This window comes from Grus americana, chromosome 20 (genome assembly GCF_028858705.1).
Source record: "Grus americana isolate bGruAme1 chromosome 20, bGruAme1.mat, whole genome shotgun sequence".
NCBI classification, from domain to species: Eukaryota; Metazoa; Chordata; class Aves; order Gruiformes; family Gruidae; genus Grus; species Grus americana.
The window spans coordinates 9,533,371-9,561,268 of record NC_072871.1 but is presented as its reverse complement, the minus strand read 5'-3'; the positions used below and the strand labels follow the sequence as shown (position 1 = coordinate 9,561,268).

The following is a 27,898-nucleotide window of genomic DNA, read 5'->3' as shown; positions in this document are numbered from 1 at the left end:
GTAAAAATAACGTACAGTTCCCTTATACAGGTGGTTCAGGTTTCCTTTGTGTTAAGAGTGGCATTTATTCCCCTTTGGCGTCAGCCTGATGATGGCAGGGCGGTTAGAGCTGGAGCATGGTGAAAACCAGGCTGGAACCGGCGGGTTCAGCCCCTGGAGCACGGCAGCCCCGGCGCTGACCACGGAGGCTCGGCAAAGCTCAAGCCCTTCCCTGGTCAGCGCTCTTTGCATTCCATTTTCTTGACTACGGGAAGTAGGGCTCCTGGTAAGTCTGGAAGGGTGCAGATCAATTGCACCGGCCCGTGCATATAGAAATATTTGTTATAATGCCCCGTTCAGCAATATGCTGATCCTCGTGGCTAAAGCCATTTCATAACCCCGAGAGGGGCAGAGACGGATGACAACAATGGGGTGCCTTTCAGCTTCTGCCAAGGCAACAGCAAGGTCTCAACTATTTCTCCTGTTAAACTGGAGTTTGTTATTCACATATATATATTTGTTCAGGATTTTGCACATGCATGTGAATCTGTGATTTGCATCTGAGGCTACCTGAGGTAAATGTATTCGACGTTCTCAAAGAAATATATAAACACTTTCCCTTATCCTACATATTCAAATACTTCCTAATTGACCAGGGAGGTTGTCTCTAATACCTCTCAGTAAAAGACTGTATATTCATTCCTAGAAATGTTTCAAGCCACAGTAGAATGTCAAGGGAAGGGCTAAGAGGCTGGAATTATTTTAATAGCCTTCTCCACGTTTCTGCACTTCCCGGTTTCCTAACAGTCCAAACAAACAGCACAGTGCCCCACAGGGTACAGCTCGCGCTTTGACTCCACTTGGAGTCATGTAGCAAAATTATAAAATCCTTCCTGCTTAGGCATATGCAGCGCTACTGGGATAATTGGCTTCATGCATCTTACAATTAGCTTGCAAAAATATGTTTTGCATTCCTGACCTTTTCTCTATAAGCAAGGCCATTGTTTCACTGTCCTGCTTAATTACAAAATATAGTGTTGTGTGAGGATAGAGATGACATCGTTGTATCGTTGGCTCTAATTTGACGAGACATCATAATGGGGAGTTTTCATACTGAGGGCACTGAATTAGTGTAGCGTGAAGCCACATTTCTCTAAACCTACTAAATAAGGAGAAGTTAATTTTATGCTCTATCTTTTTGACGTTTGTAATCAAAGCATTGTATTACAGCTGCAGATGGTTAGCATTTGAAGAATGTTTGGTAAATGCCGACAATCGGAAGGCATTGTTTCTGCAGCGGAAGATCAGGTTGATTAATGGATAGAAGGAGGCTTTCTTTCATTTTACTGTTCTCACAGTCTGAATACATATTATTGACTCATTTGGCCATTGCCTGGCAGACGCGATGTTGTGGTGCATCAGTGTACACCCCAGGGTTACAAGCAGATAGTTCTGTTCGTATCCTTTCAGCAAAGCGAGGGTGACAGTTCAGTTGCATTGTGGCTGATGGTGTCTTGATATTCTTCAGATCGAAGACGGATACTGCTACTCCGTTGCGTTAACATTTTGTTTCCAAACAGACCATTTATTCTGACTTTGCCCTGGTGAGATTTTCATGTGCATGAATTTCAGTGCAATTACATTAGCATTACTCTTCATGTCAATAAACTCAAAGAAAAAAAAAGAGAAGGAAAATGCCATTACTATAGCTCTTATACCAGAAGATGCTTTCTGTTAGTTCTAGACTCTTCTGTTTGCTTTTTTTAATTATTATTTGTTTACAATAAAAACTAAGAGACTTCTATCCCGGGCTTAAGCATTCTGGCACACAATGAAAACTGCTCATGATGAAAACATTACTTGTAAACGAAGAAGAACAGTCTCGCTTTCCCCAGCCTGCTGTCTCCTGGCCACGTGTTCCCCTTGCAGCAGATCCAGTCATCACGCAATCTTAGGAAGGCGAGCAAGTTGATTCAATGGGAAATTATTATTTAGGGGGGTGATTTTCTGTTTGGTTGGGGCACTGAACCAACTCCTGTGACCCCAGAGCAATGGGAGGATGGCAGGAAAAGGGCTTTTCCTTTCAGCGCAGTGTGCAGTTGCGTTTGATGAGCTATAATGTCAAACTGAACGCCCAGTTTCTGCCCCGAGCGCTGTGCAGGCACGGGGCAGGGGTATCCACGCGGCATCTGCCTCAGTTTGCCACCTTTCAAAGCAGAATTTCCCATCTCGTAGGAGAGGTACATCGCTTGATGGATCAAATTGTTCTGTCCTCTACTCTCTCATTTCTATTGGCAATTAGTACTGGCAATTAAATGTCTTTCTCTCTTGGAAGGAGGAAACGTTTAAAACCAAGTTTCGCTCTGTTCTTTATTGAAACTCTGCAAAACCTCGATTGCAAAGTCTGTGTGAGGGGCAACGACAGAGTTGTAAGTGAACATGTAACTACCGAGGTGGGCAAGGTTTCCCAGCCTTTGCTCAGAGCGCTGGCGGCTGCAGATGTTTGACATGTATATCTTGTTATCCAATTTCATATTGCAGTGGTCGTGCACAGAAATCCGTGGATTGTAGCTGGAGGCAGCCTGTGCGTTGAGCTCACTGCTGGCAGTTAGTTGTGCAGAGCGCTGCATATAATGATGTTCAAGACTTGTGAATATAAAATAACTATGTCAAGTTCATCCATCAGCTGGGAGGGAAGAAAAAAACAGACTGAGGAAAAATATGCTCCTCTGTCCTTCCTCCCTACCATACTCTTCAGTAATACCTTATGATTTGGAGCTTCTTAAATGATTATTAGGGAGATTTCAAGTCGGTCATTCACATATGGCTATCTTCTTATGATATTGATATTATGATCTTGTTTATCTGGTTGGCAGTGTTTATAATTTTAATTTTCAGTACAATTACAGAATGTCTCGCTTAGGTTCTCTTCAGCAAAATTCAGGTCAGGTGTGATGCAAAGAAGGAAGAACTGATTTTAATTGAATTAAACCAGTGCATTGCAGCTGGAATTAAAACATAATTTGTTTAAAAATACTTAACTGATTTGAATGAAAGCCAGAATTATGAATTTAGCTTTAATCTACGTGTTATATAAGTAATTATATGAGAAAGGGATGTGGCATGCATTGTACATGATTGATAGCGTGCAGGAGGGTGGCATTCATTCACAAAATGATGTAAATGTATTAGTAATTATAAAGCCATAGGTATTATATCAGACTGTCCCCTTTGCTCCCATTTACAAATGTCTCTGGGATTTTGCCGACCCTATACAATAACCCCCATGCTCCGTGGCTGGTATGTGAGAGATTACACACATCCCCGATTTGAAGCATTCAGTGCTTCTTCCCCGTCGGAGTCCCTCTGGAAAGTAGTCCTGCGGTAGTTACCAAATGATTTACATAACTCTGTTGGATGTACCTTGAATAATTAATATTTTGCTCTCCTGGCTGTGTGGGGAGATTTGTTCCATTATGGATGTGTTTGTTGCTATATCGTAACACTTTAAATGATATGTATATACACAGAGAGAGAGAGAGAGAAGGATTTAGATTTTAAATTTTTTTTTGTGAGAACAGAATTTTTTAAAAATGCCGTGCTTCTGAGAATTGAAATGAAAGGCTGAGGGCTGCTATTAGCTCATCTTGGAATCTGTTGTTTATCCTCTGCCTGGGCATAATCCTCCCGGGCACAAACGATGGCCAAGCGCCGTCCTGTCGGGACGTGACTCCAGGCTGCCGGGCAGCTCTTCCTGAGCCGGGATGTGACATTTCCCTGACGAGGGGTAACGTGCCTCCCGTATTGCCACCCGCTCAGCCATCGCACTGCGCGCTGGATTTCCCTCCAGGCATGGAAAGACCAATTCTGTAACCAGCACAGGGTGAGACACAGATGCTTTGGAATCTTCTCTCGGTTCAAGTTGCTTGAGGTTCGGCTTAGGACTGTTGTGAAGGGAAGAGACATTCGCAGGGCAGCATTTCTCCTACACACTCACATTCTCAATCAGTGGAGGAGACTGAGGTGTAGAATTTGGCTGTTTATAAGCTCTCTTTTATTTTAACTTTTGCGCTTTCAGATCAGTTTTGCATGGCTTAAAAACCACATTGCAGCATTTTAAATTTCTTTTGATACACGCTGAAATGGTTGCTTTAATGCTATACCGTAATAGTTTTAATCACTGACCTGGCACTGTTCACGGTTAGCCTATGTGGTGCCGTTTCACCGTACCTGTTAGTGATGCTCTAAGTGAGCGTGGAGGTGTGTGTTTGTGCAGCGTCTGTGTTGGTGAGCATAGAGGGTTTGACCAATGAGGTGTAATCAGTGGGGTGACACCAGGCTGCGTGCACAGGAGTGCCTTGGTGAGTGCCAGATACCCAGGGGTACCGATGGGAACCGCCGAATGCCAGCCATGCGTTTCCTCCACTGGATATCGTATCTGCAGAGGCTCTCTGCATGAAACCTCTCCAGTTCACCCAGAATTAATTATTCACCAATCATCACTCAGACCTTATGGATTAGGGAGCAGGGAGGAGGGTTGGCAGGGGGTGGATAGAAGACAGAGCAATTTGGATTGCAATTAGTATTTCATTTCTTTCCTTACTCCCCGTTTGCTTAAATTGGAGATTGCATGTTAGAACCAAGTAAGGATTTATATCCCAGCGGTGGAAGTTCCCTGTGCACCAGAAACTAGCATACCCACTGCAGTCTTTAAGCTTCCCAAAGAGATAAAACACTCGGTCAATCTGAGGAGTTGAAACATCAGGGGAGCAAGTTTTGCTTAGAAAATGTTGCAAGGAAATGGCAGTGCGCAGTCTGCCAAAGCAGGAACACTTCACTAGCCATATCCTGCCCTACGATAAGAGCATTTCGGTATCGTCTCTCTCCATCCATTATCTATCTATCTTCTCCCCTTTCTAACTCCTTGAGTGTGCTCTTTGCCATGCGTCTTCTCTGGGGATTGCAGCTGTGGTAGATCCATAATGGATAGCGAAGCCTCTCTGGGTGCATCGCCCAGTTGCAGAGAATGTAATTTTAAGTTTAGTCATTACAAAAATGTTAGCCAACAGTTGGAAGTCTGCTTTACTGGTAAGATTGTGTCTGATGTTGAAACCTCCAGGGGTTTTCTTGATTACACCAGTAACCACAGTCTGGGTCACACTTTGCAATAATTATCCTGATGTCTGAAAGGTTGTTAGAAAGTCCCTAGAGGAAGGGGCCCAGTTGCATTGCAGAAGAATTTAGAGGTTTATGCTGGCAAACCTTCAGCACTTAGAGATTTATTTAAGTTCGTTCTTTTAATTGCTTTCCTGCATCCCTATTCTATTATAAGCTCTATGAGCCATCTAGGGAAGTAAGTCTAGCTAATATTAATCTCCTCAATCCTTCTTCCTTTAACTAGTTACTCCTGGCTTCATTTACACAGACATTTGAGCCCTACAGAGCGGGGAATAATTTTGATTCTGTTTTAACAAGTTCTAACAGAACATGTAACTTAGGAAAAATCATCAGCTGACTTCTGCATTTGATTTTTTTTAACTCTCATCTCTTAAATGTGGCTTACGATCTTTGTGTAACATTGCTGCTTCCCAAGACTGTTGGCAGCTTCTGTGATATGTATTCATAAAGCAATTCCAGGTCCTTGAGTGAAACCTGCAAGAAAAGGGCAAAGAATTATTTGTCTTTTTTTCATTACCATGGCCCTCTTGTACCTGTTCTGACATGCACTTGAGAGAAGTTTTCCTACTTGATGCCTTTATATCTAAAGCTCTTTCTTTGTATAAACCCAGTCAGGGTGTCTTACCCTCCTCAGACAAAGTCACTCACGTTGAGGCTCTCACTCACTTCATTAGCCTTCGTTCCGACCCTCTCACCCAACAGGCAGAGCCTCCTCGTACCCCTCAGTTAGAGCAAACATTTAAATAGCAGGGGGTGAGAAAACAGAACGACAAGAGCACGTCAGAGCAATGGCCCAAGGAGCCCAGTGCCTGCTGCCGGTTCCCAGTTGGCTTATTCCCTGTCTCAAGAGCTTGGTTATCTCTGTAATGTAGTAAAAAGTTTCATTGTCTTAAAAAATAATAAACCTGTTTGAGTCGCATGAAGTTTCTGTTCTCAATTGCATCTTGTATCATTGAGTTCCGCAGACACAGTGAGACGTATGATACATAATTTATATCACTATCATTTTTTAATCTATTGTTAGTTATCTTTCATCTTTATTATCTATTCCTTGGCCATTTTAGCAAAAAACAGTAAATAGAAACAGATGGTTTATTTCTTATTTTACCATGCATTATTTGCTGATAATTTGCTAAGGGGACATTTGTCATGTCGTCTCTCCTTGTCTTTTCCAGCTAAAGAGACTCCTCTTAGATGGTTTTCCATGGTTTATATCACTTCCTGAGGCTTTCCCTAGTAAATGGATTGTACATGTACATTAGTGCGCCGTTGGAAGAGACACCTTTTCTACATCTGTGTTTCTTGAAAGCGCTTGCATATATGTTCTGTGCATCCGTAAGATGGGTGTCTTAGCGGAACTGGGAGCTGCAACTGAGGAAGACTGAAAGATGAGAAACATGAGGATGTTAGTTTGGTAGCATCCAGATTCTGCACTTTTGGGACTTTTAAGAGAAATTCTGGGGTGGAGGAGGAGGGAGAAAACGGGCTGGCTGGCTGCTGGAAGACTTTTCCGCAGGTAGCGTTACTGAATGAGCGGTACAAGGATAGCTGGTTGGAGCAGTGTGTGCAGCAGCACAAAGACTGTGAACTCTCGGCACCGTTTCCCTCTCCAGGGCGGTCAGGCCGTCAGCCTGAATGGTGCTGATGGCCGACAGCAAGAGCGTCGGCGACCTTGGTGCAGTGCCGTGGCTGTACGTGTCAGGTGTTTCAGAGATGCTGAAGTGGCATGGCCCAAGCAAACCCCCTGCCTCTAGCAGAGGGACTCTGCGCTGCGTCTGAGCACAGTGCTCCTGGCTGGCACCCAGGAGGGTGCAGGCTGCCTCCCGCCTCCGCTCTCCTGGGAGCACCCGTCCAGGGCAGAGCTCCCCGAGGGGACCGTACGGAGCAGGAAGAGCAGCAGCAGCAGGGACAGAGGCTCCAGGGCTCCCTCGGGGACAGAGGCTCCAGGGCCCCCATGGGGACAGAGGCTCCAAGGGGACAGAGGCTCCAGGGCCCCCACGGGGACAGAGGCTCCAGGGCCCCCACAGGGACAGAGGCTCCAGGGCCTCCATGGGGACAGGGGCTCCAGGGCCCCCACAGAGACAGAGGCTCCAGGGCCCCCACGGGGACAGGGGCTCCAGGGCCCCCACGTTGCCGGCCACTTCCTCAGCCCCGGCACAACACGACCTGCTGCCTTTACTCCACCCTCCCTTTCCATCTCTGAGACTCCTCATCCCTCCTTGTCTCGGAGGAACATATCCTTTTGTTAAAATGAAGTGATATAGAGTCAGCATTACACAGAGGAATGAGTTATAAAATAATGGGGCTAATAAGCATGTAAAATAACCTGACTGTACAAGAGTGCAGTCTATGGAACAGCAGCTGCAGCAAATATATTCAGGTTATCAGTGTGTGGCTATTTTGTGCTGAGAGGGCTTAGGTGTAATGAGAGTTACTGCATCACGGGAACTCTCGGCAATGAATAGTGACATTTTCCAATAACAACCTTTAGAAATGAAAAAAATCCTCTGTATGAACGTAGCTCTGACTGACAGCGTGGGGATCTCCTCTCCCTGCCCTCCCAACAGGTACAGTATGTGTGGTGATGGCAGCTCTTCTGCCTCCCGGACAACATGCCTTGAGCCCCCCGCAGAGACCCCGCGAACGGCAGCCAGGCTGGTTTGTGCCCAGCGCTCCTTCGGCCGACGCGTGCCCCGGGGACGGTCAGTTACTGTGAGCGGGGCTGGCGGCTCTCGGAGGATTAGGCTCCCGCTGCTGAGAATTGGGCTCGGGTCACCCGGCTGCTTTCTGGCAACCGAATGGTGACGCTTAATCGCTTTAGTCCTACACCACTACCTGTGGTTTGAAGAGTTGTCAATAATTTCCTGGGCTAACTGTCCTGGCCTTGGTGTTCTGAGACTCAGGTTAGATTATTTATTATTTTTTTTAATTAAAATGCAAAACAGGACTTGGCTTAAATAATTCCACCAACTCAATCATAAGTCTGAAGGTTTTGGAAGTATCAAATTCCCTTAAACATGTAAGATAATTCCACAGTCCCTGATTTCACCCAGCCCGTTATCCTACTCTGTTCAAATCAGTACGTGACATTCTTGCTCCTGACTCCAAGAAGTTACAGGCTAGAGCAACGTGTTAGTGTTTTCAGGATAGGATGAGTGCTGTATCACTTGCATCTCTGGTACCTTTATATTCTCCTGTGTGATGTATTAAAACCACAGAGCTTGTCACCAATAAGCTGAAAAAGCATCATTCAGCTCTGCGTAGTTTTTCTGGACACTTTTCTTCCTCTTTTTTTTTTTTTCTTTCTATAAATGTCAGTGCATAAAGAATGCAGGATTAAATTTGATTTGTGCTGTTGGTATCTGGTACATAAAGAATAACACTGTTTGGTATCAGTAAAATATGTTGGAGCAATTGACTCCTCCTAACTATGTTCATCCTTATAATTGAATTAAACATATATAGATCTTTAAAACCCAGTGTATATCTCTATGGAGATTAGGGGAGGCCAACTGTTTGAAACAGTGATTAGTAAACTCAAATAAAGATTGTGAACTGGCATTGCAGCTATTCCTGTAATCTGACCACTGTTTACAACTGTTAGTAAACCTTAAAAACTATACTAATGTTGTCTCACATGAAAAATCTACTGAGAATTCATTATTTTTTGTTGAAAGATTATGAGTGACTAATCACCTGACCAAAAAAAAAAAAAAATCATCAAATTCAGCAGTTTGTGAAGATTACTTAAGATGGGCTATTCTGTCCAGTGATTTTATCTACCATTTGTATCAAAAAGAACACTGGAAAATGTTTTATCTCAGTCAAGTGCCTAGCTCTGTGTAGTTGGTTGTGCTGCTGCTGCTGAGGTCAGAGAGCTCCAATTTTTCTGTGTCGTGGCATCCAATTCATAGGAGCCTCATCACAGACCTGTTGTGAAGGTTCTGCAGGTCGCTCCCACGATCAGCTTAATTTTGCATTAACTAGAAAGAGAACCAAGTCCATTGCCAGGAATTTTTGTCAGCAGTGGCTCCTGTTCCCGGAGCTCATCTTTGCACTGCCCTTTTCCATGATACAAGAGGTCACATTATCCATGTCAGTAAATTTGCAGAAAAATCTAGCCTTTTTGTTACGGTCATAAGCTGCTGTCTGTTGCTGAGCTGTAACAAGCTGAGAATCTGCTCAATGGTAAATTGTGAGATTGCATAATTATGGCTTACACACCACACACACAAAAAAACAAACCAGGGAATTAATATGGAGGATGGATTAGGGAAGTCTGCGTTGTGCAGCTTTCATCACTAGTATTCCCTGCGAAAGGAATTCCTGCTACTTAATTTAGTAACACATCTATCTGCTTTTCAGTTTTCTGGAGAAGATGGGAAGGAGCTCGGAGCTTAGGGAATTTTTGCTGTTGCCACTCTCTCTAATGACTCGGAAAGGTGGTGACTTTCCCTGAGTCCACGTAGTGCCTGACCATCCTTGCTTATCCTCCTGCAAGGGAGTGGTTTTTCCACAACAACAATTGGCAATTACAGCTCTTATTTAAAATAACGTGAAAATAAAACAGACTGCTCCCACCCCGGACGCTGCAGATGGGCAGTGTTTTGAATCCTGCTTGAATAATCACTGATACTAATTATAGAATTCGGGGAAGACGGCGGGGCTGCTGCGCTGCGTCGGACCGGGGGCGGGCGGGAGTGTGCAAGGCTGTACTGGCGAGTGCTGTACTCTTCCTGCACAAATCAGAGTAATTCCTCCATTGCGATTTCTGCTGTTCGCTTTGTCTCTGCTTTTCTTCCCCTTTGCTGCCCTTGCGCTTCCAGTGAGGGAGCTTGTAACAGCAAGGTAGTAAGCGCTTGAATGGCTGGAAAATCCTTTCATCGCAAAGAAGATGTGATTGTTACTTATTTATTTTATTTTTGGTTAATACGGCTGGAATACAAATGGGGCTTCAACGCCTAAGGGCCTTGCATTCTTAGAGTAATTCCTTATGACATGTGTCAGGCTCTGTTTTATTCAGGTGGGTGGTATGATATTAAACAATAAAGCAAGCTTGCATTTCTCTGCAACTGTATTTATACGCACGCTCCCTGGCGCAGAGGTGTTTATTAGTAGAATGTCATATCCACAGTGGCTATACCCAGCCTGAAACATTTTGCAAATACCGCGTGGGCCTGAAGAGAAATCATCTTAAATCAATCAGATAACCGAACGCCAGAGTGTCCTTTCTGCCTTATCCTTTGTCCAGGCAACGATGAGGCTGCAAGAGACGTTTCTTAAGTAATGCTCTAGACGAAACGTTCGTGTCTGAATGGAATATCGATTTTCTAATTGCTGTGCTGCTGTTAAATGAGTCGTTAGTGAGGAGTAGGGGGAAAGCAAACTTAAATGAGTTGCAAGGTAGCTTTGGTTTGTCTCTGCTAAACACACCCAGGGTATTAATGTGTGAAATTCAACAAATGGAGAAAGGTGGAATTTCTTTTGTATGACAGGGACATTAGAGAGGGCAGGTGAGACTCACCAGTGGGACAGGCTTATTGTCTCACAAAGCACAAACCAGCCTTTTGGCTTGAGATATCCATGGTCCAACGATGGAGGAAAGCAAATTGCAAAGCAGTGGCACCTTATGCAATAGTCCCCAGGAGGTGGGTCGGTCAGTCGGAATCATCCCGCACGGTCTGTCTGAGCTCCTTCAGGCTCTCAAGTGTAGAACGAGGTTGTCCGTTCCTCAGACGCAGGCAGCAGAAGAGTATTTTTGTTTCCTTGGTACGTATTTGCTGCTGTATGAAAGCGGCCGGATGGCCAGTCCCTAGTTCAGCCGTGGAGGAACCTGTGGCAGCCGCAGCCAGGAGACGGCCGCGCAGTCCTGGGTGAGCGCCTGTTAGTTCAAAGCGAACCCCAGACCCCCCGATGGGGTTCCTGCAGGTTGTGCAACAGCTGCTGGATGCACCCGCTGCCCCGTCTGCAGCCGAGCTCCGGTCGGAATGGGTGACCTCCGTCTCATTTGTTTCATCTCCTTGTCACAGTCCCTAGGAGCAACCTACCTGGGAGGGAAAGGGACCCGGCCGGCTTCTCATAAAGCCTCTAGTCAGGCACTTTGGAAAGTGCAATGCAGTCTCTGTGGTGAAATCTTTATCACAAAGAATCTTCTTGAGACAATAGAAATAACTATCAGCTATGCCACATCTAGCCGATAAATAATATTTCTTAATATAGTTTCAGAAAATACAGCATATGTTTATGTGTTCAAACACATCCTCTTAGCAGAAAAATAGCTTCTTTATTTTTCTGGAGATTAAAATGCCAAATCAACTAATTACTTTTCTTTGAAAACCTCTGCCACATAAAACACATACTCTCTCAGTGAACTAAATTGATTTATATTCAGCCATTAATTCTTTATAGCCCATAATTTGCAGAACAACAAAGCTCGTTGGAAAATGTGCCCTATTAAGGGACAAACAGCTTTCTGAATAAGACGGAAATATGTTGGCATGGAGGAGAAACGTGGGTGGCACAGGGGCTGTGCTGGGGCACAGGCACAGGCTCGAGCGGCAGCGTCCTGAGCTGCCGTCCAAATGTCCCGTAAACTACAAGGGGAACGGTCCTTGCTCCGGTACCAGTGAGAGCAAGGTTCGTGTCTACGCAGCTAGGACAAGCGGTGTCACACGTGTAGCAGGAATCGTGTACAGCTCTGGGTTTTTTCCCAAACTATCGGATGTTCTCTAGTGTTACTGCAGTTCAAGTCTATGTATGTAATTTAATTAGGTGCCACGACCTTTCCTCTTGGGAGGCTTTTCCATTGGCTTAAGAATATTTGAAATTTCTCTTAATGTCTCCATTGGTCTCATTTGCATTATCCATGGAAGATTATTTTTTTAATTAGGAGAGTTTAGAAAACTAATAAAATTACATTAGGTTTCTTCCAGCATGTGCGTCATTGACTGGAATTGAGATCTTGATAATGAAATTGGAATTCGACTACCTCTCTTTCGGGGTAGTAATAAGACAATGGTAGAATAAGCTGGACATTAGGTACAAAACTGTTGGGATTTGGCACATGAATGAGATGTTAGAAAAGATTGTGGCTGACAGGAGGATAGCTGGGACTACGCGTACAGATTGGAAGTGATACCGGAGGGCCCAAATGGGCACAGGGTCGGGACTTCCAGTAATAAACATGAACAATAAACATGCACATCTGAATGATGTTTCTTACGTTGGATTTTAGGCGAGATCGCAAGCTCTGCCTGCAAGGCTTCGTTCAGTGTGTGTTTTTATGGAAATCTTCTGTTTGTTCCCCAAAATGGGAGTCTGTGAGACACTGAATACATGCAGGCAGAGCTAGCAGGGAGGTGTTACAGCACAGCAAACAGAAACATAGTCTTAAACAAATTAAAAGGATGGTAATTAGCCAAATGAATTTCATCCTGGAGATAATCAGACGAATACATTTAGGAGGAAAATAATCCCAATTCTCAGAAAACAGTAATTAAAATATACTCATTTTTGGGAATGGTTAACAAGCTAGATTGGAGGCAGCAAAGTAGAATAAAGCCATGATGGATGCTCTTTGGGATGGCGTCTGACGAGGCCCTGATGTGTGATCTAAACATAGCCCCTCGACAGGATCGAGTTTGGTTTGGGAAACATCTCTCTCTGAATAAGTTTTTGAGAAGCTGAGCGAAGTGTGGAGCACAGCCAGTTCTGTTATCTAGGTCGGCTGAGAGATAACAGAGGATGAATTTCATAACCATGTATTTAAAGGGAGTCAACAGTGGGGAGGTGAAAGAATTTAGGGTGGATAACTGACAGATAAATGTGGGACAAGGTGGGAAGGTGCAGGCATCCAGGCATCAGGAAATTACCTGCGTACGCCAATGTGCCGGTCTGGAGCTGGCTGCCTGGAGAAGCAGTGAAAGCTCTCCTGTGACTGACACGGTCCTTGAGGATGTGCTGGAGGAGTCAACCACCCAACAGGTCTCTTCTGCTTTCCATTAGCAGCTGAGGATCCCAATCAGGGTCTGAGAGCAGGGAGATTTATGGGGGAAAGGGAGGGCTGGGGGGGGAAGAGTGGGAGAATGTGTTGGTGCATATCGTTTGAGCATGCTAGCCTGGGTGCACTGTTTTGTTCTCTAGCAAATGTTGGCTAGGTGTGCGGGTCTTTGTTTTTTCCCTTTGGGCTCTCCTGTATAAGCCTCAGATGTTGTCTTTCACGGCCATAAAATACTGACACATGCCCATAGATTGAAAGCTACAAAGTTCAAGGAAGTTTTAGGCTTTCTTACAGTTGGATCTATTGAAGAGGAAGCAGTTGGATAGAGCACAGAACTAGGAAAAAGAAATTGTTTCCCAGAGTAAAAGCAATTCTTTTCCGGATTTAGTCCACAAAACAGTTACAGTGTCCAAGCCTCACTGGGAGACTTACCCCTTTTGGGTTCTGGATGAGCAGATGCATCTTCTCTACCAAATATGGATAAATACTGTTTTTCTAAGAAACACCCATCTGATCTGATCATAGCATATTGTGACTGGACATCTGTTTGCACACACAATAATTCATATTGATCTAATTTATTATTGAAACTGCCAGTAGGTGAATCGATGTATTGATGAGAAGGATAGCGTTTGGGTATTAATTTTATTTTCTTATCAAAATGCCAGCAGAGAGGACAGGTCATGGTGCAATCTCTGCAAAACGGACCTTTCTAGTGTTGGCCAGTCTTTACCTGCCCAGTAAATGGACAGAGGATGGAGAATGCCCTTGAAAGGAGCTCCATCCCCCCAGGGTGCCCGGCGTGGACACACCAAATGGTGTCTCCAAAGGGCAGGCAGTGTCTGCTGTACCCTGTCTCACTCAGAGGTACTCAGTTCCATGCAAATAAACTAGATTAAACAAGATGTTCCCAGGATTGTTAATGAACCTGAGATCCTTAAATTGCATATTAGGGGGTTTCTGTTGGATTAAGCCTTCTGCATGTCACAATGCTCTTATCTAGAATTTATCTGCATGCAATAAAATGAATAAAAACTGAATTAGAAAGAAAACATCAATAGAAATCACATAAACCAGCATGAAGATTTATAATCTCTAATAATTACTGTCTTTTCGAAGAGTTTATTCATTTTTTACCCTCACCCAAACTTCAAATGTTTCATTTTAAATTTACATTCCTAGTCTTGCACCATCTAAATTTATGGCTTCGCCTAACAGTTTGTCTGTTCAGGCCCTTTACTATAGCCTGTGTTCTTGCCTAACAACAGAGAATTATTGGTTTATTTATTTTTTTTAAGAAGCAAATGGCTATTTCTTTCATGTTACACTTGTTTGTAGGCTTGACAGGAACAGAGGTTTAGGCAGCACGGGTACAGCGTGGTGGGTTGCTGGTCTCTAGATCCCGGGTTTGCATTGCTTGCACCAGCGCTGGGCTGTGTCATACAACTCAGCCACTATTTTTAAAACCTCTGAGCCTTGTGCGTGCTGGAGACTCCTCATGGCCCCGACATGTTAAAATGGGACATTTTGTCTAGCAGGTCGCTTCCTACAATATTCAGCAAACTAGAGGTTTGTTCTGTTCATTAAGGCTCTCAAGAGAAAATTGTTCAAGAGAAACTAGTGGAGTATGTGGGTGGTGATCTGAAATGTGGTGCGGACAGAGGAACTGACTGTGGGGACTGAAGAGGACACTGGATGCGGGAAATAGTGTGACAGCTAGCTTGGAAAAGTGGGCTAGTAACTGACCCCACGGATGCTGCTGAGTAACAAAGCCCGTGCTTCCCGTTCTTGATCCTTTCCTCCAAGCTATCAGTCATTCAGAAGGCTGTAGAATACCAAAGAGCGTAAAACATGTCAAGCTTGAAAGTAACATTTAATGAATAAGAATTCGGTGCTCTTGAAATAAATAAATAGCCCATTTTCCATCTGTAGCTGCAGCACATTGCTCCTTGCAACCTCTTGTTACAGAAATACTTTTTTAGTCTGGCATGTTTTTCCTTTCCCCAGCTAATTATGTTTGGTTTCAAGTAGGTGCTCTGGATTAACAAGTGACTATCATTTGGGAAGTCAGAGTCGGGAGGGATACAGAGTTGCATGAAACCCTTTGTGACCTTGGAATGTAGCAGACATTCTTCTTATTTTTTTTTCAAGTTTGACTTCTTCAAAGGAAGACCTTCAGCCCTTCTCAGATTGAGCCATCTCTATATTGCGGTCATTAAAGATTCAGTAGTACCTTTTAAGTCCATGTTAGGAAATTCAAATTTTTCAATTTAGTAAAGTTGTATCTTTTTTTCAAGTACTATACTGCTCATTTTTGAAGGTCTTCCAGGATTTCCAGTGGCTTCTCGCAGAGCAAGAGCCAGAATGTGTTGTTTTAATCTAAAATCTCAGTGCAACAGGACTGCGTGTATTCTGTGGTTGAACTGCCTACAAAGGTACAAATGTCACGTAGGCTAAGAAGGAGCCCCTCAGGTGACCAGTGTATTTCTGCTGTGCTGCTGAAGTCCTTTTTGAGCATAGCTTGGTTGTTTATCTCTTATTTATTTATTTCTCTATTTGGGGTTGGAGCAGAAGCCAAAGTCTCTTCTCTCCAAGGGCTCAATGCTTTTAAATGTTGAAGGTTGAACCTCCTAGCTGTGCTGAGCTAAACTGCAGTGTACTTTGACATCTGCTTCAAGATCTGAACTTTGTTAAATGGCCCTTTCTCTATCTAATGTTAGAGGAGGAAAAGTGTAAGCCTCTGAGTGGATTCATAGTCACACTTTAATTAATCATATTTTTACAGCATGCTGCCAGCAACTGTCAGGAGGAAGGAGATGCCTCTAATCCAAATTCACAACAACAAAAAATAAATGCACTAGAAATATCCCCAGCCAATAAACAGACTCATCCTCTAAGAAATAATACCCTTCCCACAAACCAAACTTAGAAAAACTGATGCGAAGCAGATTTCTTCCACTCTTAGTCCCAGTCAAGCAAGGTACGTTTGCGAAGCGGGACTGCGTGCCAGCAGCAGCACGCTCCAGGGGCCTCACGTGAGCACCAGTGGAAGTGGTGGTGGTGGAAAGGAAAACTCTTTGGCAAGGAAATGGATTTCAGTTTCAGCCGCCCCAAAGGATCACTCTGAAGAGCAGAGGGTGGGGTAGGGAGTGGGAACGGGAACAAGATCTTGGGAAGATCGGACGCGTTTTGAAATCCCATCTCAGGCTACAGTAAATTAAAGAAATTCACTGGCCATTATTTGTGTGGGGGTGAAAATAACCCTTTGGTTCCTGCACGTGGGGCAGTGCATTCCTCAAAATAATACTTTCTGAAACAAGGAAAATGGCTGCAACAAAGCTCCAGCAGACTGAGGTTCTTAGAGAGAAGCAGGACAGAAGAGGCAGAGAAATGGCTGAAGCCACGTTTGGAATGATGAATTTGAATCTTCCATAGTTTAAGAAGTGTTCAGGAAATGAAAAGCAACTTGCTTTCCCTCACTGTGCTCTAGCTGGCTTGGGACACGAGGGAAAGGACGATGAAGACATTTTTCTCCAAACCACAGGGTGTTTTTGACTTGTCTGTATTTTGGGTTTGGATTTTTTTTCTTTTCTAGTTAATTTTAAAGCAGCTGTTTTGAGAATAGTTTATCGCTTGTCTTTACAAAAAGGAATTCCTCTTACTGTTCATTTTCATTATTTGCTTCTTTCTGATATCTGTGAGTCAGGGTGAGTGCAAAGCAGCTGAGAAAGAGCAGGGGTTAGGAAAGAAATCTGTGGAAACAACTGAATGCCCGTTATTTATTTACTCCTTAAGATGTCGGCGGAGTTACTGGGATGCGGGGCTTCCCTGTAGCTCCCTATAGCAGGGCTTCCCTATAGCTGACTCGAGCAGTGCAGGTAGGGTGGTGGTCAAAACTTTTCCTCCAAGCCCCGCACTCATGGGAAGATGGTTTAAAGTGGTGTGGTTGAGAAGAGGTGGAGTACATGCCATGGCTCTAGCGATGGGGAGGGGTGGAGAGGAGAGAATGAGCCGTCTCCGGTCAGGCCAGGTCACGAGCATCCATGAAGCAGGAGGGACAGGCAGATCCAGGCAGTTTCCTGAGGACCAGGAGCTTCCCTGTGCCACCAATCGGTGACACCACCCACCTGTCTCACCGCTATTAACAGTGCGAGGGAAGAGGAACTTTTGGGATGGACAATACTGTGCATTGAAGAAAAGAGGAAAAGGGAGGGTTGACTCCTGGATCTGGCCAGGCCGGACTGCAGAGAGGGAGGAGAGAGCGGGTTGGTACGTTGACCGTGCGAGGAGGGACGTTACCACTGCCAGTGCTCATAACTCTTCTGTGACTAAGCACAAGTTATCTCTCTCCAGGGCTCTCACCAGTGCTAAACCCCAATTAAACCATGTTAAAAGAAACCTCCCAAGAGCTGACAGCAAAAATATATTGACCTTCTCTGGCAAATGTTGGTGCTGTCAGTGAAACTGTATTTCCATCCTGTCGGGGTGCCCGGTGCCACTGCCCGGGGCCTGGGCTTTGCTGCCTGCTTTGCCTCCCGGGGGGAGCCGGCACACCCCGCCTGTGCTTGGACGTTTGCCTGTTCTTTCTGCCTGTCTCCATGACAATGCAAAGCCGGTGTTCCCCAGAGCTTGTCCCGTTAGACTTTTCCTTTCGTGCCTGTCACTGCTACTGGCCTCTCAATGTGCTCCAAAAAATCCCAGATATATTTTTTCTCCCTTTTTCTGAGCGGTTTCATTTATTATTTATTAATGATATCCAGAGGACACAGAAGTGATGGATTCTGTTACGAGGACTGCAGAAAACTTTACGCTTATACTAAGTTACCAGGAAGATAATACATTGATTAGACAGACTCTGGGGTTAACTGTGTAGTTTTGGTCTTCCTTGTTATATGGGGATATATTTTTATGAACTTTAAAAATATGACTTGGCAGGGATTAAATTGGGAACATCACAAAAAAACAGGCATTTCTGAGCTCCCCTGGGGAAATCACAGTAGAGCTTGGTCACATACATCCCTTGGCCTTTCTCTAAGCCTGCAACACTGAGAGAAGGTTAACACCGACTGTGTGGCTTCTGTGGCCCGGATGACCCTCAGTGGTCTGGGGTGCAGGCTTCAAACCTGTAGCTGTCTAGCGACAGAGTGGTTCATTTCCACCTTTCGGGCGCCAAAAAGGACTGTGGTGGGTTGAGCCTGGCTGGGGGCCAGGTGCCCACCAGAGCCGCTCTATCACTCCCCTCTTCAGTAAGGCAGGGAGGGGAGAAAGGAGGATGGAAAAAAAAACAACCCCAAACTCGTGGGTCGAGATAAAGGCAGTTTAATGTAGCTAAAGCAAAAAAAGCCGCGCGCGGAAGCAAAGCAAAAAGCAAAAGATTATTCTCTACTTCCCATCAGCAGGCGATGTTCGGCCACTTCCTGGGAAGTAGGGCTTCAGTATGCGTACCCCTTACTCCGGAAGACAAACATTGTAAAAAAAAACAACGAATGCCCCCGCCCTGTTCCTCCCCCTATTCTCAGTTTCTTATTGCTGAGCAGACGTCATATGGTATGGAATATCTCTTTGGTCAGTTTGGGTCAGCTGTCCTAGCTGTGTCCCCTCCCAAGATCTTGCCCACCCCCAGCGTGCTGCTGGGGAAAAAGAAATGTTGGAAAGACAGCCTTGATGTGTGCTGGCACTACTCAGTAGTAGCCAAAACACTGGTGTGTTATCAACAGTTTGCTAGCTACCAATACACAGCACAGCACCATGAGGGCTGCTGTGGGGAGAATTAACTCCATCTCAGCTAGACCCAATACAATCTCCACCCCTTATTCCATACCATTTGTGTCATGCTCACGCTCCACACACTTTAATACATATATGTATATATTTTATAACCGTTTCATTGTATTTAGTTCTTATTAACTATAATCTCCAGTCCTTTAATAGATGGATGTTACTCTCCCGTTCCATGAGCTTCCTCTGCTCCTCCAGATGTTCATGAACCGACTATGACTTGGGCCCAATCTGTCAGGATGGCTGTTCAGGTTCAGTTGTTGGGCACCAACACCGGCTTGCTTCGGGCTGTTGTTGCATTCATCTGGCTCCTTGTGAAACTTGCTCTTCGTTGGTTTGGGTCATTCCTTCTACATTACTTCCTAAAACGTACAACTCACATTACAGATTATTTTACCCCAAGGTTAAATCTCCTTGAGGCACACACCGGGTCTCCCCATCCTTCCGCATTACCCACCAAGTACACCCAGGTCCCTGAGCGAAGACAATCCCAGAAATGGGTTTGCCTTTTCCCATGGGAGGAGCAATCCACACCGCCTTCCCCAGCCACTTTCCCATGTGTACTACAGGGACCTTGTCTCCTCCCACAGTATGTAGGGGTTTCGTTTGGGCAGGACCAGGACGGTTAGCAGATCCTCTGGTATTAATCAGCCAAGTGGCTTCTGCTAAATTTGTATCCCAGTGCTTCCATGCCCCATTACCTAATGCCCTCAACATAGTCTTTAACAGTCCATTATATCTCTCGATCTTTCCAGAGGCTTGTGTCTGATAGGGGGAATTCTTCCACCCCTCGCCTCTGTGAATCACATATTTAAGAATTATTAAAACATACATTCAACAGAAAAACTACACACACACTAATCACATCAACAAGGAAAAAGAAAAAGAATTCCCCCCACCAGAATCAAAGCAACACTATCACAACACTAAACAAGAGTAGACAATACACACAGAATCCACCTCCCGTCCCTTCACCGCTATTTCACTCTCAATCTACGTTCAGTCAATGTTTTGCTCGTTACCTCTTCCAATTACTGTCCTTATCTCAATTTTCTCATGCCCCACGTTGGGCGCCAAAAAGACTGTGGTGGGTTGAGCCTGGCTGGGGGCCAGGTGCCCACCAGAGCCGCTCTCTCACTCCCCTCATTCACTAAACAGGGGAGAAAAGGCATAACGAAATGCTTGCGGGTCGAGATAAGGACAGGGGGAGATCACTCTCTAATTGTTGTCACGAGCAAAACAGACCAAACTTAGAGAGGGAATTCATCTAATTTATTACTAGGCAAAACAGAGTAGAGGAATGAGAAAATAAAATCAACTCTTAAAACACTTCCCCCCACCCCTCCCATCTTCCCGGGCTCAACTTCACTCCCGGCTTCAACCTTCCCCCCCTCAGCGGCACAGGGGGACGGGGAATGGGGGTTACGGTCAGTTCATCTCACGGTGTTTCTACCGCTTCTTCATCCTCAGGGGGAGGACTCCTCTCATCGTTCCCCTGCTCCAGCATGGAGTCCCTCTCACGGGGTGCAGACCTTCAGGAGCAAACTGCTCCAGCATGGGGTCCCCCACGGGGCCACAAGTCCTGCCAGCAAACCTGCCCTGGCGTGGGCTCCCCTCTTCACGGGTCCACCGGTCCGGCCAGGAACTTGCTCCAGCGTGGGCTTCCCACGGGCCGCAGCCTCCTTCAGGTGCCTCCACCTGCTCCGGCGTGGGGTCCTCCACGGGCTGCAGGTGGAATCGCTACACCCCCTCATCCTTCCTCCATGGGCTGCAGGGGGACAGCCTGCTTCACCATGGCCTTCACCACGGGCTGCAGGGGGATCTCTGCTCCGGCACCTGGAGCTCCTCCTCCCCCTCCATCTGCACTGACCTTGGTGTCTGCAGAGTTTCTTACATCTTCTCACTCCTCTCTCCGGCTGCAAAAGCTCTCTCTCTCAGTGTTTTTCTTCTTCTTAAATATGTTATCACAGAGGCGCTGATTGGCTTGGCCTTGGCCAGCGGCGGGCCCGTCTTAGAGCCGGCTGGCATTGGCTCTATCAGACACAGGGGGAGCTTCTAGCAGCTTCTCACAGAAGCCACCCCTGTAGCCCCCCCGCTACCAAAACCTTGCCACGCAAACCCAACACATGTGGCTACCTGTCCTCACAGCTGGGGCCTCCAGCTCAACTGTCCAGCCTCCAGCACAGTCCGACCCCACTGCCTGACATGACAGAGTGCCTTCGTCTCGTTGCAGTCACCTTCACGCCGCAGGGCTGCTCTCTGCCCTCCCTTTGTGGTTCCTGAGCGCTTGGCAAACTGGCGAAGGGCGATGGGCTGACACCACAGGAGGCACGGGTCTGCTCAGAGAAAGCAGAGACTGACATTTCCCCTTTGTACCCACTCACAGTCTGTTACTACTGCCACTGCTTTACACATCAGTGTAGAAGCTCAGGTGCCCCTGATCCCTCCCAGCTGCTGAGCTCCTTTCCAGTAAACAGCCTCTGGTATTCCCAGGGTGATGGACAGTCCCCCTTCACGACAGCAAAGCAGCTGACGGCACGATTCAGCCAGGAAACTCAAGCTACGTCCGCGCCTTTTGCAGTCTGTTCCTCTACCCTTCGAGTCAACGGGAGCTTTGCCATTGCCTTCAGGAGCGTCAGGTTTGAAGCATTAATACCCCAGTGACCCAGGAGGACTGTCACGGCTTGGATGCAGCCAGGGGCCTTTGAAACTTTGATTTTGGGGATGTATCTGAGAGATTAATCATAGTCACAATAGCCACGGAGGTCTTTATGGACTGCTGCAAGCTGTGATTCACCACACTGAACATCCAGGTCGTCTGCAGTCTTCAAACACCTTGTTTCAGAGAGTTGCTCTCTTGCAATACTAGTCCTGGCTCGAGCAACAGGCCGGTATCACTTGCAGAGCCGCGGCGTGCCAGCGCTCAGAGCGAGTGGCAGGGGCAGGACCGGCTGAGGCTGAAGGAACCGTGCGTGGGACGCCGCAGTTCACGTGGGCAGGTACGACGTAGACTGGAAAGGCAGAGGGTGTTGTACCGGCTGCAACAGTTCAGCTTTCCGGAACCTACCCTGATTCATGTCAATGTTAAGGACATCCTTCATTTTCGTAAAATCATATTTAAAACTTTGACATGCTTTGAGTTTTCGCCAGTCAAAAGCCATGATTTTATTTCTTTCCTCCCTTCTATTTTTCCCCTTTTTGGGTAGTGAAAAAGTTGAAAAATATCTTGAAATGAAGTCATTGAATAGGTAGAAACAAAAAAAGTCTCCTGTATTTTCAGTCAAAATTGCAAAAACAAATTTTAAATACTTTCTTTCACCCAATTTTAGAGGTAAGCATCCTAATCTCTTGACATAGTGAAATATGCATAGAGATATTTTTGTTTTGGTTACTATTATTATTGTTTCTTTGCAGTGGTGTGGTAACAACAATGTCAAACTAAAAGCCTTCTACGCGTTTTCTCACACAAAGAATAGCTTTCTTCTGTGAACGGTACATAAGTTATATTTAACCCAGAGAGAACAATATGCTGAAAGACAATACCGGTGGCATTCTCCGGTGAGAACATTTGTGCAGTGCAGCAAATTCCTCCTGTGGGGCCAGGCTGTACCAGCCCCAAACCACCGCAGCCTCTGCGGCAGAGGTGAGACTTTTCTCCTTTGGAGGCTGGAGCTGGGTAGTGGAGACACATCTCCAAAGCCTGGGGTGCACAGGTCCGCCCGGGGAGAGGGGCAGCCATTTCAAAGAAAGAGTTCCTGGCATCGTTCCTGTGCTGCCGGTGCTCCAGGCAGCAGGACTCTTGCCTCTTACCATTCAGAAAACGGTGTTTGAGCTGATCTGGTTGCCCCTATTTGCCTTTTCCTGTGCAGCTCTAGTGTAAGAAGTTCAGAAACATCTGTAAACTTCAAAATTGCAGGTGGGACTTGAAAAGAGTGCCTTGACTTTCAGGTATATGGATACATACGAAAGATCCACATGATCTTTAGAGTGTTTCCTTGTTTTTGAATTAACTCTGACCTGTATAAAAGTAAAGATTTTTTTGTGTGTTTTATTTTTGGGATGAGGATGGGTTTAGGTTTTGGGTTTTTAAATCTTTTAAGCTATTTTCCAGTGTCAGTTATGTTTGTTAATTAGTCTCCTTGTCTGAGGACTTCTTCCTGTCTGATTTTCAGTGCTGGCAGTGTCAGCTCCCATTAGAAACACGGAGTCTGGCACGTCCCGTGTTCACTTGAACAGCTTTAGCTTGCAGTATTGAGGAATGCAGCCTCTTGATGCTGGAAGGGATTGCTAGGAGCAGATACAGATGCTTCTAAAAGTGTTCTCTCTCCAGGTTTGTTCAGAGCAGATAAAGTCACTCCTGTGCGGAGGGCTCGTGTGTGGCCACAGATCTGGTGGATCTGCCCTGGGAGCCAGGGGATGGGATGAAGGGGTCAGCAGTGGGTTTAAGTGGGCTTTGAGCCCTGCACGGGGTTCGTGCTGGCTCTCCGCGCAGGCACGATTCTCATCCTCTTGGCTTTCGAGGGATTTGCCTGTTTCCTCGGAGCTGCTGGAGCACATTCCCACCGTAGGTCAGGGTGGTTTTTTATTGAGTTGTATGAAATAGTGGGACAGGCAATAACAAAAATTTGGCCAGGGTGCATTACACTGGGTTTCATTCAGGCAGCGCTCTGCTATATCTGTGCCACTTTCCTGCAAAAAAAATTTTTCCTGATTTTCTACAAGTAAGTTGTCTCCACTCCCAACCAGGTGTCATTTTCCTTACGCTTTTACCTGGGGCCAGAAAATGTAAACTTCCCATTCTTCCTAGGGTAAGCGAAGCTTTGCAGTCCTTCACCATGGAAACCAAATTAGTTAATAGTGTTTAACTTCCCTCAAAGTCCAGATGCTCTGTGTGCACATAATTTTTTGGGAAAGCTGCACCCTTACGTCTCCCTCCAGTGCGGTCAAGGCAGAAAGGAGGCCGGTAGCGTGGAGGGTGGCCAAACGGCCAGCAGTATCGCTGTGTGTTAGGGAATACCAAGCACTGTATCACAGTCAACAGTATATATCATCCAGTTATTGATCCTACTGCTGTGCCTAGAACCTCCTCGCAGCACACCAAGGCAATCTTCTTGTGCCTACGGTAAGATATACAACAGGGAAATCCTCCCCAATAGTGCTTTTGGTCATTAGTTTCTTAGGGAGCCCAAAATGTCCTTTTAGCTGAGCCGGTGGGTGAGACCACAAATAATCAAACCAGTTTATCCTGTAAAGGGTACTCGTGGGCAGGGCGGGCTGGCTGCTGCCTCTCTGCGGCATCCTCTGTCCTGAAGACACAAAGATGAGAGGGGCTCTGCACCGACGCCCTCTGTGTGCACAGCACCGTGTGCTCCACCTCGCTGCCTTCTGCCTGCTTAACAAATTGCACTAATTGTCCAGTTAAACACACTTGGGAATTGGGATACGCCATGCGCACGGGAAAACTACAGTCGCCATCTGTGTGTGTGTGTGCCCCCCTGCTTCAAGAAGCTGTCAGCGGAGTCTGCTTTGAATAATTCAGACTCTGAGCTGCAATCTGTAAGATAAAGGAAAATAAAAAGTGCCTGTAGCTGTCTGCAGCGATAGTAAGTCTTTCTACCAAAGTTCAATATCCAGCAATTGCCTTTAGGAGTGAGTCGGACGGTCAGAGTCCTGCGCTCCTGTGCTGGCTACGTGCTGGGTTCCTGTAGCGCCGTCGCTGTGAACAACCTGCACACAAACGCTCGTGCTGGAAGCTCGGTGCTGCTTGTGTATTCCTCTGAGTTCAGGGTTTTTCCCCATCGCTTCCCTTCGGTGGTCCGTGTCGTTCCACAGGTGAACTCCTGCTGGTAACAGCTGTGGGCATGTGAAAGTGTGGCAGATCTGAGCTAAGCCCATCTCTGGTTCCTCTCTGGGAATTTTTTAACTAGTGTAATTTTACAAACTTGCACACAGTGCTGTGTAACCAAACCAGCGTGATAGCACAGTAGACAGAAGGAAGATCTGATGACTTTTCTTCAAAGTCAAGACTGAGGGACTGCAGTGCAGAATCTACCCTGCCACTTCTTTTCCTTCATTTCAATCTGTGGATACCCGTCACAATATTTCTCTGAGCAGTATTTCACTTCATTAGTTTGTATTGTTAACTGTGAAAGTCCTGTCAGTTTTTATCTATTGTTTCCTGCCAAGTGCTTTAAACAATCAGAGCTAAATTATACAGCTATTTCCTTAAGCAGCCAAATGGCAGTCCATTGATAGTCATTCAGTTGCACAAGATTAAAATAGATAAGTTGCAAGATAAATAGCAGGTTGAGGAGTTCCTCTCGCGCGCATTAGCAAGAGGCTCGTGCCTCGTTGCTTTACAGCCGCCCTCCCCGGGAACACGGCGGGCTCAGCGTCCTCCCGCTCCTTGGTGCCCCCTTCCCCTCCCTCCACCCGCGGCGCTGGTGCCTGCGCCCCTGCCCAAAGCATCATTGCAGAATGTGATGCAGTTTTTTCCGGCGTTGTTTAGCTTGCTGTGCTTTGAAGAAGCCCTGTAAGATGTTACAGTATGTTCCTAGGGTAAAGTGATGAGGCAGAAACGGGCTTCAAGGCTGCTGAGCCATTCCCATCGGGATCGGAAATTTGCTGTGGGGAGACAAAGATTCGTTGCCCGTCTCAGGCAGAGGAGTGTGAGAAAGCCATTAGCCTTGATTCAGTGCAGTGCCTCTCTTCAGGAGCACGTTACGCTCGCGCCTAAGTGTTTTGCTAAATAGAGGAGACCTTATTGCAAGAAACTTTAAAAGGCACATTTTACAGCTTAAATCTACTTCTCGAATGAGACTTGCTGACAGAAATAAAGGGAATAACAGACTGATGCGTGCAGAGTTGTCTCATGATTTTTAAAGCATAAGGTCATCATTTACAAACTTGGCTCCTTCAAGTTAGGCATGCAGATGCTCATGTAGGTACATAAATAAGTGGCCTACTTTTCTGGGATGCTGAATCCATTAAAATCAATGGAAGTTCTGCATCTCTGACTAAAATGTCACTTATTTTGCTAGCTAATTTTAGGTACCCAAATACAGAAACTTTGATCTAAAAGAAAAAGATTTTTTAAAACGCTGCAGAATTTTTGCCATGCTTCTGGAACACCAAGCTCAGCACGTGGCTGAGCCCTGGCATTCAGGGGGATTCAGAGGGAAGCTGGACTGAGCCCTGCGTGAAGAGTTCATCTGGAATCACCTTGGCATAGAAGAAGGAAGGACGTCATCTGCGGAGGGCGAAGTGCACATGAAACTGTCCGCTGCCAGCTCACAGCCTAGGCTGAGGGCAAAGTGAAAGTATCAAGCAAAACAACAAGTCAATGCATGCTGTAAAAATCAGTAATTCCGGTAAAGGCATTTTTGAAGTCGTCACGTTGGTCAGGCCAGATACGATCTCTGTGCATTGTCCCTCGCAAAGCAGTTGCCAGATCATGGCTTGTTTTCTTGCTCGATCTGAACGGCGCTGGTAATGTCGATGTCGTCTCAGTAAAATGAAGTGAGAGGTTTGTTACATGCTTTAGTCTTTAGTTTTATAGCACTAAATATAAAAACGGAGAGAGGCAAGTGTCCTTTTGTCCGGTGAGGTCATTGATTTTCATTGCCTGTTACTGCTGCGCCTGGGAGCTGCGTGGGCCGCTGTTTTGTTCTGCAGAACATGAAGTCTGAAAGTCCACATCAAGGACTTTTCTTCTCACGCATTCTCTCTCCTGAAACTGAGAGCTTTTCTGTTTAGCATTTGTGTCTCGCGCTTGATCCACAAGTTTGTGCTGCCGCTCTGATGACGTCATAGATACCCCTTCCCAAGGCTCTCAAGCTACCCAGCTTGTCTAGCATCACGTTCAAGTTGCCTTTCCCCTTTCCAGCCTCAACGTATTTTTTCACAGAGTGTATCTTGAGCTCCTAAGTAGCATTCACTCTTCGCCCTTATCATTTTATTTCCTTACCTGACTCTGGGTTTTATGGCACCCTTGTGCCTTTTTGTCTGACAGCGCCTGTATTTAGACAGTGTAGCCCGTCCCTTCCATTCACAGCACTCTCCATTTCCTGAGCATCAGTCATTCCCCTGCGCCAGGTCCTCCCCTCTAGTCCTGTAGACCCGATCTCCTTCACACACCTGCGTCTGTCCTAGGGAGTTCCGTTCCTTTTCACGTCACCTGATTCCCAGTTAGACTCAGATCCAGTAGTCTTGTCTTTTCCTGCTTGCAAAACACCCGCTGTGAAGAGTAAAGGCCATTAACACCATGTCGCAATGTACTTGTCTACTCCTGCGCAAAACATTTTCCATTGGTGAAATGCTCTACTGATGCCAGCAGTAAAAGTTTGCAGCAAATTCTTAATTTACTAAGTACTTCCAGACTAAGGAAGGACCTGGAATGGCTTACGTACACAAAATATTCAAAGACCAGAGGGACCGTGCAAAAAAGTATTCATTTGAATACAATTATTTTCCAAGAGAACAAAAAACCCCTCTTTTTTTTTAAATTGGGTCAACACTACATCTGCAGCACTCAGCCATTTTACATACGACACGATCACCCACTCTGTTTATCTTTAGGCAATATGCTCTCGCAAACTGCCAATTAATTGCATATTTGGTGCCTGCTCTCTCCCAGCATCCTGGATAAACACGCCGAAGCCAATCAGAGGGAGCTGCTCTTGGCTGCGAGGAGAAGGAAATCTGTCATTGTCTCAGCCTTGTTATCTGCAACCAAGGCAGACTTTTAGCAGCGTTCTGCTTGTAAACACCCTCTTTAGACACCTTCTGATTTACATAGATGGCGTGTCAGCCATTGTCTGCGGCACTACCTGCGGAGTTTTAAATAATTGCTTTCCAAAACAGTAGATGCAGATGGTCCGTGATAAAAGGCAAGGGCCATCAACGCTAGTAAAATGTGGTGAGCAAAGTCCTGAAAATGAAATGACAAAGTAGAGTCCAAACAAA

General features: G+C 45.8%; 1 protein-coding gene and 1 non-coding gene across 13 annotated transcripts in view; both read left to right on the top strand.

Annotated features, from left to right (window-relative positions):
- Positions 1 to 27,898, top strand: part of DAB2IP (DAB2 interacting protein) — a 245,549-nt gene that overhangs the window by 130,349 nt on the left and 87,302 nt on the right. The window lies entirely within an intron of this gene.
- On the top strand, positions 18,239 to 18,325 carry TRNASTOP-UCA (transfer RNA opal suppressor (anticodon UCA)). The gene has a single exon. It is a non-coding gene; the product is annotated as a tRNA-Sec (tRNA).